Raw genomic sequence first — 10,901 nt, 5'->3', positions numbered from 1 at the left:
GCTTAGGAAGGCACCACTAAGCATCATATTTGAGCCACACTTTGAAATTGTACAGGTTTTAGATTCTCTTTCAAGTGCAGTTATAGACAGAAAAGTGACTGTAAAAATGACACAGAGGGGTTCTATATTTTCACAATGATTTCTAGAACAAATTTGCTTAATATATAAGTCAGAAGATTATTTTTGTTTATTGCTAACTCTTCACCTGGAGTAGGGCAGTTGACCTTTCTGCCTCTTAACGTTGTCATTGGTGGAGCTTGCCAACAACCAATTTTTTTTTTTGGTTTGGCCATGGAACTGAAAAAAAATCATTTCAGGTCAATGTGAAACAATAATTTTCAAATTTTTCAGCAAACCAAAGAAAAGTTTCAGGCTGAATGAAACATTTTCTTTGGTTTTGAGGGTTTTTTACTTTCTAAAAAAAAAATAAGAAAATGGAAGTCAAATTCTAAATTTGCAAAATGTTTCAGTTGTCCCTAAGCTACATTTTTTGACCAAAAAACAAGTTGTGTCTGAAAAGTTTTGCCCAGCTCTAATCATTAGTAGTAAAGAATTTGCAGTCACATATCGGACTCAGAAATATCCTGCAGAGCAAGGGAAAGTTGTGGCATTTCTGTTAAACAGGGCAATTTTTCTTCAAAGCCCTTTCTTCATGTTTGGTGCTTCTGGGTGCTGGGAAAGGACATCTGGGGCATGGCTCCTTTCTGTGGAATCACCCCCACACTAAAGCGTGGGGATTTCCCTGCATAAGGTACTGCTGGACTATATGGGCATGAAGTCATATGGGGCTCTGCTTGTTCTGTGAATTTTCCATGAGTGCATTTTGGGGGTGGTATAAGTAGGGAACGAATAAGAGCACAGATAATGAGGGAACCATGGTGGAGGGCATCCCTGGGAAGTAATGCAGAGATTCTGGACTTCTGCTCAAATAGGTACCCAGGCATCCAGAGGTGTTTCAGTTTCTATTTCCTCTGGGGTCTTGAGACATCTGATAAACTGAGATGCAAATCCCAACCACCTCTGGATGTTCAATGATCAATAGGAAAGCCCCAAAGTTGAAACTTAGCAGCATTTCCTGGCCCTCACATGGGTTTCTTTTGGCTGGGGAGTGATCTGGCCCTCAGCAGATAATGGGATTAAAGATGCATGAGTCCAAACAGTGTGCAGCTGTCTCTTCTATAGCTGTACTGGCCCTGCAGAGAAGTAGTAGCAAAAACTTCTTTTTGTAAGTAAAGTAAACTCACATGGTTGAAAGATGCACCAGGAAGCGGATATGTTGAGTAACAAGGTACTATTTTACAGGGGCTTTTCTGAGAGTAGCCATGCTCCAAAATAGGTTTTAACTGGGTTTCTGGATAGACACCTTCTTCAGGGGTTAGTTGTGCCTTTAAGATAAAGTCCATAATAAGTGGTGGTGTGGAACCAAAGCGACACAAGGGGAGCATCAGGAGGCATCCTTTATAGGGTGTAGCTTATCCTTGCTTGCGTGCCAGTTGGAGGCTGTGGCCCCAATCCTCCTCCTTGCCTGACTCCCCTTCCCCTCCTGCAGGCTCTGTGTGCTCCTAGAGGAGTATGGTGGAATCAGGCCTTAGGCTTCTGCCAGTATTTGACAGAATATTTTAACTTTTGCCTTCTTATTTGGGTTTGCTAGAAACTTGTGAACCATATTCTCAGTTGTAAATCAGCATAGTTCCAATACAAACTTCATAGAGCTATGCTGATTATACCAGCTGAGGATATGTCCAGTATACGTTAACCTAAACAGGAAAAATAGGGCCTGATTCTGATCTATATTACTTCTAAACCAGTGTGTAACTCGTTTGACTTTGGTGCACTTACTCCTGATTTATATCAGCATAACTGAAATCAGAATCTGGCCTATGGTTTTTAATGTCATGATTACTAGAAGATGAAAAGAAAATAATTAAACAACATTATTAATGAAATAATTAAACAAACCTTCAACATTTCCACAATCATTCACTTTTCTAGCTTGTGCATCTGCTCAACATGATGTTACCAGCAGTGGCAGTAGCCCTACATGATATGTTCCCAAGAAGACAGAAAACTACACAGGCTGGCCCAGTGCAGAGGAAGAAGCTACCAGGAATCTGGTATTTAATTGCTGTTTGTTCTAAGGTGTTTTAAAAAACCATTCAACCTCTGGGGGATTTTATGGATGAAATTTTGGCCCCATTGAAGTCAATAGGAGTTTTGTCACCGACGTCACTGGGGCCAGGATTTGGAAGTATGAAAAATCAATACTCCAGTCAACATTTGTAACATTTTATTGCACATGATTGGGCAAGGCTTTTTTAGTTCAATCTGACTTTTATTTATCAGATATCATTAAAGGTTCAATCCTGAAATGTCTAGTCAAGCAAAACGGCCTCTGATTTTAGTTACAGATGGGGGCAAAGAACAAATTTAAATCTAGATCCAAACTTTCTCAGGGTTTAAGAGGGTTTGGACCCTGTGTTCTGATTTGAACCCATCTCTGATTTCAGTGGGCATTTTCACTGAAAAAGGACTACAGAAATGGGTCCTAAAACATATCTTTTCTTTGTGATTGTACTGAGTCATCTATGGAGACAATCCAAGAATGTCTGTATTTTTAAATAAATTGTAGGGCACCTAATTACTACTGTTTATAGGTGTAGGGAAAACTAGTAAATAAGTAAATTAAAACAAATGATTCATGCCCCACTGCCTGTTTTTCTTAGTGTTTTCATGTTAAATTACTATGTTTTGGAGGTGGACAACTTGGCTATAAATAAGCACACCAATGTGAAGCTTAGAATACAAGCTCTTAAACCAGACTGACTTTTTTTTTTTTTTTTATAAATTTTGGTTTGGACCAATTTGTCTGTTTTAAAAATAACAATAAGGAAAAGAGCAAAACAGAAGTTTTCTGGGAACAGGTGACTCTCTTTTTCACACTTCACCAACCCCTAACAAACTTATGGCCTGCTTTTGCATTCCTTCTCATCACCCAAATCTCCCAGGGAAGTCAGCAGAAGATTTGGCTGCCAGGGTTGTCCATCCAACTTCGGAGTCCAAGGCCAGCACCAGTGGTAACACCACTATAGGGCTTAGTGGGGAGGTAAGGAAGCATGCACCTAAGTGTGGCAGTAAGTCTTCCTCTAGGCCTAAGAAGGGAGAGATTCCTTGCTTGAGTTCCAGTCATGGGGATGGAGCACGCCCTAAAGCGCACAAACACGAAAAGAAGCTGCACAAATCGATGGATCCACTGGTACTGAGTGCTGACCTGAAAACACAGTCACCATTGGCGTCCCTCATAGCTAGAGAGCCATCCGTTCTGGGAAAAACCATTGCTCCCTGTGATGGGGTGTATCAGCCCCGCACTGGTACAACTGGGGTTAACCCTTCTCTCTTAGCCGAGGAGGCCCCACTCCCCCAGCTCTGCTGGACATGCTCCAGCTGGAAGCAGGATATAAAAGCCAGCAGAGCAACTCAGTCTGGGCTGACCGCCGGCAGGGAAGGAGGTGTGTCGCTAGCCCCTGAGGGAGCCTTCTATATCATGGCAGTATCCTCCACTCCAGCTGCTATGGAGCCACCGTTTTCCTGTACCACTCAGCACTCTCCATATCTGTCATGCTGGGCCTACTGGGGATCCTGGCCCCAGTGCCCTCCCTTGGAACCTGTCCCTTCCACCAGGGAGGCTTTGCCTATTTCACCATCTCTGGCGCCTTCGAGTAGATGCCCAGAACCACTATGGAAGATAAGCCACTCTGTCTGGCTCCGACGGTACTGCTGGAACAGGAGAGATTCCTGTTATCCTCACCTGATGAGGCAGTGACTTCAACATTCCCCTCCCCCCACCTCCTCCTGATGACTACTACCAATTCCAGGATCTCCTGTGTAGACTGACTGGAGAGCTTCACATCCCCCTGGAGGAGATCCAAGACACTCAGCATAAGTTGCTGGATAATCATTGGTGCAAAGCAGAGTCACTCCTACCAATCAATGATGCCATCCTCGAGCCAGCTCACACAGTTGGGCATACATCAGCCACATGTATGCCTACCCCAAAGGGGGCAGAAAAAAATATTATGTACCAGCCAAGCGGTCTGAGTTTCTGTTCTCACGCCTGCCCCCCCAGATTCACTTGTGGTCCAGGCAGCGATGGAACGGGCTAGGCAACAGCATCCATGCTCCATCCCATCTGACAGGGAGGGCAAGTGACTGGACCTTTCAGGCTGCAGTCTTCTCTTCATCCAGACTTCAGTTCAGGACTTCAAATTATCAGGCTTTACTTGCCTGTATTCTTACCATTTATAACCTATTCAAATGAATTACTAATGCAACACATGTACACAGCAACTTCCAACAAAGCCAACATTTATTATGTCTGCTCACGCACAGCCCATGAAGAAATAAATGCATTAATATTCATAGAGAGAGGGGACAGTGTTTTGAATCACAGGCATGTGAACTTTCATACATTTAGAAAGAGCTTCTTCTTATATTTGTTCAGATATGCATTGAAAACATCCAAGGACTCTCCTCTCTTCTGAAAATTACTCAAAAGGGTGACTTTTCAGAGAAATTCACTGAATTCCAGTACCATTAAATCCTCACACACATTGAAAATGTATTTTGTTAATTATTACTCAGAGTGCCAAAAGGCTAAGTGATTTAAATGACTCAATTGTATATACGTACGACACTGAGATGCCTAGATATTGTGTATATATAATAAAGGGTCCCCTGCTTATCTTTCTGGAATTATAACATTCTCTTGGGAGCTGTTTGGATGATACCTGCAATTGCCCAAACAGTGAGTGGAAGGAGATGACCAAGGAAGAGCTCTTTATAAGATCTGAAACACAGACTAATTATATGGAGGTTAAAAGTGAACAGGTAATAAAATATAGCTATTTTTAACTGCCTACAGTTTGTTCTGCAATGGAATGTTATAAATACTCTTTCTCCGTTTGCCCTTTTTCAGTGCCACTTATGCTAGCGTACATATGAAGACTCTTTAGCACAAGGCAACTCTTTGGAGTAAGAGAGGATTAGAGTGGCGATGTGATAGGTGGGATCAGTGGCAGTTCTTCATAGTGGAATTTGGGCAGAGGAACCTATTGGCTGAAGGCTTTGGCAAGGGATGGGCTAAATGATTCAATAGATCTTTTCCATCTTTAACTCCTATGATATAAATATCTGGATTTATTTTTCACATGAACTGGTGAAAGTTTGGGTTTTGTTTTTTTTGTCATTGCTCTCTCACATGCTAGCCCTACTAAAATTCTGTCAGTTTTATGCACATCTCTTAAACCACTGCAGCAGAGATACATCTAGTAGAAGTTTGAACATTCCCCAGAAGTTTGTTCCAGGCTACAAATATTTGTGGTTTCCCCTAGACTGAATCTAAAAAGAGGCTAAAGTGAAAAAAAAATGCAATTCTGGGAGTTCAGACTCACTTAAAAGCAAGATAAATGTAGTCATTGTAATAGTTAATATTAATTATCCTGTGTTAAATTTTAAAATATAGTGCTGCAAGTATGTTAAATTAAATAATCAATGTAGATTTTCATATTTTGGCCAAGTCTTTTCTTTTCACACTAATGATGAGAAGTTTTCCATTTGCTCCTAATTGGGCATTATTTTGGATTCACTGTGGATTTAGTACAGATGAGGGATGATGTACTTTGCAAGTCCTGTGAGCTCTGTCATACAGTGTTTTTTTTTTTGACTTTGTATTAAATGGCCAGCTAGTTCACTAGTATGTTAATATATGTGTGGACGTAAGTCATTGTAATGCACACAAACTAAAGTTAGACCTGTGTAGACCTCCTGTGTAGACCTGCCCCTTGTCTTCACGAGACTACAAAAGTTGTGACTGAAACAAAATTAGACTAGAATTTTCTGAAGTCAGATATCTTGTCCACCTTTCTTGTGATTTTCACTTTTATATTTCTCATTTAAAGCTATTTTAATTGAGGTTCTGTGCATCTTATTAGTATCATACCCTAGCTACTAATGGTTATTTCCTCTGATTTTCAGTCATGTCTATTATTTCTGTTTCTTGTATTGAACTGATTTCTGCCATTGGCCTCTCCAGACTTGGGGATCATGAAAATAGAAATGGTGATGTCTGCAAGAATGGCAAGTTTCTGTTCCATTTTCTTGATTAAATGACTGTATATGCTCCCGAGTTGTACTCTATGTAATTTATCAGCCAATATGTATGAATGGTGTATTTAGAGACAACGAGGACCTATAGCTGAAATGCCTCTGGTCATGGCAGTTTTTTCCTTTCTAAATTTGTGTCAATCTAGTTCTTCCTAATTTATATCAGATCGAAGAAATGATTTAAACTCATGAGATGAGATCTTCAAAAGTTCTTAAGTGATTTAGGAGCACAAGTCCCATTGACTTTCAATAGGGCTTCCACTCTAAACCACGTAGGGGCTTTTGAATATCCCATCTCATGAATATTTTCTATGTATTTTAGTGCTGTGGTAACTTGTATTGCATGATTACTGATTACAATCTTTAATTTGTTTCTTTTTCTAGTCACTACTTGACCTACTTGAGCTTGTTTATGAAATTTTGGCAATCATGTATTCTTCATTTGCCAAGTCATCTAATGAGTAGTTTAGATAATCCCTTTTACTATTGTAATTCTATTTTTTTAGAATCCAGTTTCTAGAAAATGTGTTTCCTAAACCATGAGGAGTTCACTGTAGATGATGATCCATGAAGGTTTCTCTGCTGTCCCTTTGGCTGCTATTTCATAAGCACAGTTGATGTAATAATTTTATAAACATTTGCAAGAGTTAATGTCTTAACTGTGCTGATCTTAGCATGAAGAATGTTAATACTTACATAGAAGCCTTGTTAAGGTCAATAATTCCATATGCTAAATTGTATGATTTCTTGTATTTTTTTAGATGTGGAAAGGGGAAGAAACCTTGATTTGACTGAAAGTGCACCTGTTTTATTGCTTTATGGAAATCCAGTATTGCAGTTCTTTTTGTTTTTGTTAGTGTGAGGAAAAAATATTTTTTGCATCCTTTTGATCTTTGTTGCATGCTGCATATGGTAGTTTAAAATCTTTACTGTTTTAAATCTTCTATTCTTTCTCTTTTATAATGGGCAATCCATTTAAACTAGAGGTTTATCTATTTAGCTTAGATTCCTGGGTTGTAAATTAAGTGTACACAGTCAAGAAAAGGAAACTTGAGGTAATTGAAAACAGCTTGATGAAAATATCTGCTAAATATACAGCGACAGTCAAAAGAGCAAGAAAAATGTGAGGGTTTATAAAGAAAGGGTTAGAAAACAAAACCCAAAATATGTTGGCTTTATATAAATCAATAGTATATCCTCATCTGGAATATTGTGTTCAGTGCTGGTGCCAACTCAAAAATACAAGAGAAATATAATGGGTCCAAAAACCAGACAATGAAATTGATTTGAGGCAGGAAGAGACTCCACTGAAGAGAGACTGAAAGGAATAGAACTCTTCAATTTAAAGAGATGACTGGGGACTTTTTAGAGACATGTAAAATAATGTATGGTATAGTGAAGGTCAGGTGCGTATATCTGATTACCCTTTCTCATAATACAAGACCAAATCATGACGAAAAGGGCATTCAAAGAAACTGACAGGTAACAAATTTATATCTGATAAACTAAATACATTTTTTAAGACAACATATATTTAACCTGCGGAACTTGTTGCCATAAAATATTGAGGCCAAGAGCTTAGTATGATTAAAACAAAGTATTAGAAATTTAAATGGATAATGAGAACCTCCATGGTTCTATATGGTAAGATAAAAATGAAGGATGACAAACTCTGTTGCATCCAGGCATGCACCAAACACTAAGGTCCAAATCCACAAAGGTATTTAGGCTCCCAACTTCCACTGGTTTTTGTACAGCACTTAACACAATGGGTTCCTGTTCCATGACTGGGACTTACAGGTGCTACTGCAATACAGATGATGATGATGATGAATAACTAATTAGGAAATCTGCCTCCTCCGCAGGCAGATTATTCCATAATTGTCAATTATGGGGTTTCTTTCATCTTCCTTTGAAGCATCTGGTATTGGCTGTAGTTGGAGACATAATACTTGACTATGAGGTGGACTATTGATTTGATCTGGTATGGCAAAACCTGTGTTTCAATCAGTTGTTCCTGCTGAACTATTTGGCAATGAGAGCTGGGCTTTAAAGTGTATATGATGTCAAGTAAATGATCACAGATCACCTAACTAATTAGCTTTGGTTAGTAAATATTTATTACACTCAACCTAATTATTAGTTAAATACAGTTTTATTGTGTCAGTAGTTTATTTGTATCCTTTTTATGTTGTGTTCTAGATGGAAAAATGATAGCTTTAGAACAGATAAGGGTATTGGTTGATGCTGAATAATTTATCCTGTGTTACATTGCCGTTTCAGGGGATCCCTTGACAGCAGGACCCTATGTGCGTTTTGCCTCAGCATTAGTAAATACAGTCACTTTCTTTCTACTTGTTGTTCTTTTTGGCCTTAGAGGCCATTGTTTGAAAGAAAGGGAAAAATTGTTACAAATTGTGGCCTGTGTTACAGAGGTCAGATTAGGTTATCATAATTGTCTCTTCTGCCTGAAAATCTATGAAAAAATGTAAATAAGAGGCACAGGTGCCAATTTTCCATTGTGCCGGGAGGTACTTGACCCCCGGCTCTGCCCCAGGCCCTGCTCCCACCCCACCCCTTCCCTTAAGATCACACCCCAGCTCTGCCCCACCTCTTCCCACCCCCCGCTACACCCCTGCGCCGCCTCTTTCCACCCTGTTCCGCCCCCTCCCCTGAGCGTGCCTCGTACTTGCTCCTCCCCCCACCCCTCCCAGCCTCCTGCACACCACAAAACAGCTGATTGTGGTGGGTGGGAGGGAGGGGGAGGCGCTGATCTGAGGGGCCCACTGGCAGGCAGAAGGCGCTGGGGGGCAGGTGCTGATGATGTGGGGTGCTCAGCACCCACAATTTTTTCCCCATGGGTGCTCATAGCCCCAGAGTTGGCGCCTATGATAAGAGGCATCATGTATGTTAATGATTATGGATCAAAGTGTACCTGAGAGGAAAAAAGAACTTGTTCTGAGTGTTTTAAAAACCTGACGGTATTTTGCAATGTAGAATTTTCAGTTGAATGCTCAATTAAGTGTGCAATTGCTCATGCAAATTTCCATTTCCAGTAGTACTAGTTCTTATTTAAATTACTCATGCAAAAATATTTTTATTTGAGCATGCAACTGCTCAAGCATCAGTACCATATTTAGTGCTTAAAATACAGCCTTGCTATCTTTCACACCAACATTGTTTCTTATTTAACAAAACCAGTAGGGAATGACTTAAATTTATTGTTTCTCTTACATAGCATGTCTCATCCACAAGATGGGAACATTTCCCACAGGAGGTGCCACAGAGTCATATGTAGTACTTGCTTGTAGAAGTTTGTGGGGAAAGTCCCACCCTCTTCCAATCCTCTTCTGATTGGGCAAAAGTGCTGACGAAGTTAGAACCCACAACTAGATTTTTTTGGAATCTTGAAACTTATCACAGGCTAAAGAGCTGCCTGTTGGGTACTGTTGAAGATAAACAGACAGATCAGCCAATCAGACACAGGTGAGGATGGCTATTCTGGGGGCAAAGGGTGTTTTGCGCCTCCTGGTTAGATGCACAGACCTGGTGCTGTGATTTAAAAAAAAAGTTCCTTGAAGAGGAAATAAAATATTAGAAGTAAACAATATTAGAAAATGAGAGGGAAGAAAGTACTGTACTACAAGTGAAAGAGAATTGTCACTATACGTTAGGGACAGATCTTTGTGCATCCAAAACTTCGTTTGAAGCCAATTTGCCTAAGTAAGGACCACAAGTTTTGCCCTAAGAAAATTAGAAACAGGACGGAATTGAGTGGGTTTAATAAAGATCTTCTCCATGAAAAAGAAAGGGAGGCTGTGAAGGATTGTATGTAGGCAGGACCTTTTATGTGCTCAGTTTCTATAGTGTTTGCAGATAGGTGAAGCAAGCGGTGTCCAACACTGCTCTACAGCCAAAATGCTTCTGAAATAAATGTAGTCAAACTTTACTAATTCTGGGTCACTGAGAACGAAAATGATGCTTAAAATTGTTGATTGGCTCTAGTTTTCAAGATATGCTATTGGGTCAGTATATACGACCCTTGACTTGGGAATGGCGGAGGATAAGTGAGTTATAAAGGGAAGGGATCTCAATTTAAACCAGAAATGACTAAAATACATCTTTGACTGGATCTATGAATAAATCTATGACTGGGTTTGGACAGTACTTGCTTTTTAGGCAAAACAATGAATGATGCAATCTGAAGCTGGTATTGCATCATACATGATATGAATTGCATCATGTTATTCCTAGAAGTCATGGATGATGCAATCATAACAAAGCTTACATCACTTTGCTGAACAAATTGCCCTATATCAGCTCTAGAAATCATACAGTGTCGTGCTCTCTTATTTGTCAGTGTTTGATTTTGCAAAGGGACACATTTCTGTTTAGCCAAAGTGAGCAGAGATGCCTCGTACTTGTGTGAACAGTGCAGATAACTTCTGCTATGTTTGTGGTGAAGTGACTTTTGCATCACAAAAGTGCAGTATAACCACTATGGTTAAGAAAGCCTATCACCTTTATTTTGGCTGCAAAATTGGAGATCAGGACAAGAGGTGGGTCCCACACATATGCTGCAACACTTGTGCAACAAATCTTCACCAGTGGTTGAACAGGAAAAGGAAATCTATGCCTTTTGCAGTGCCAATGATTTGGAGAGAGCCAACAGATCATACCAGCAATTGTTACTTCTGCATGGTGCCTCCAGTTGGGAAAGGTGTGTCAAAGAAGAAAAAGTG

The sequence above is a fragment of the Terrapene carolina genome, unplaced genomic scaffold (genome assembly GCF_002925995.2).
Source record: "Terrapene carolina triunguis isolate 2854851 unplaced genomic scaffold, T_m_triunguis-2.0 Scaffold68, whole genome shotgun sequence".
Lineage (NCBI taxonomy): Eukaryota > Metazoa > Chordata > Testudines > Emydidae > Terrapene > Terrapene triunguis.
This window is presented reverse-complemented; position numbering follows the sequence as displayed.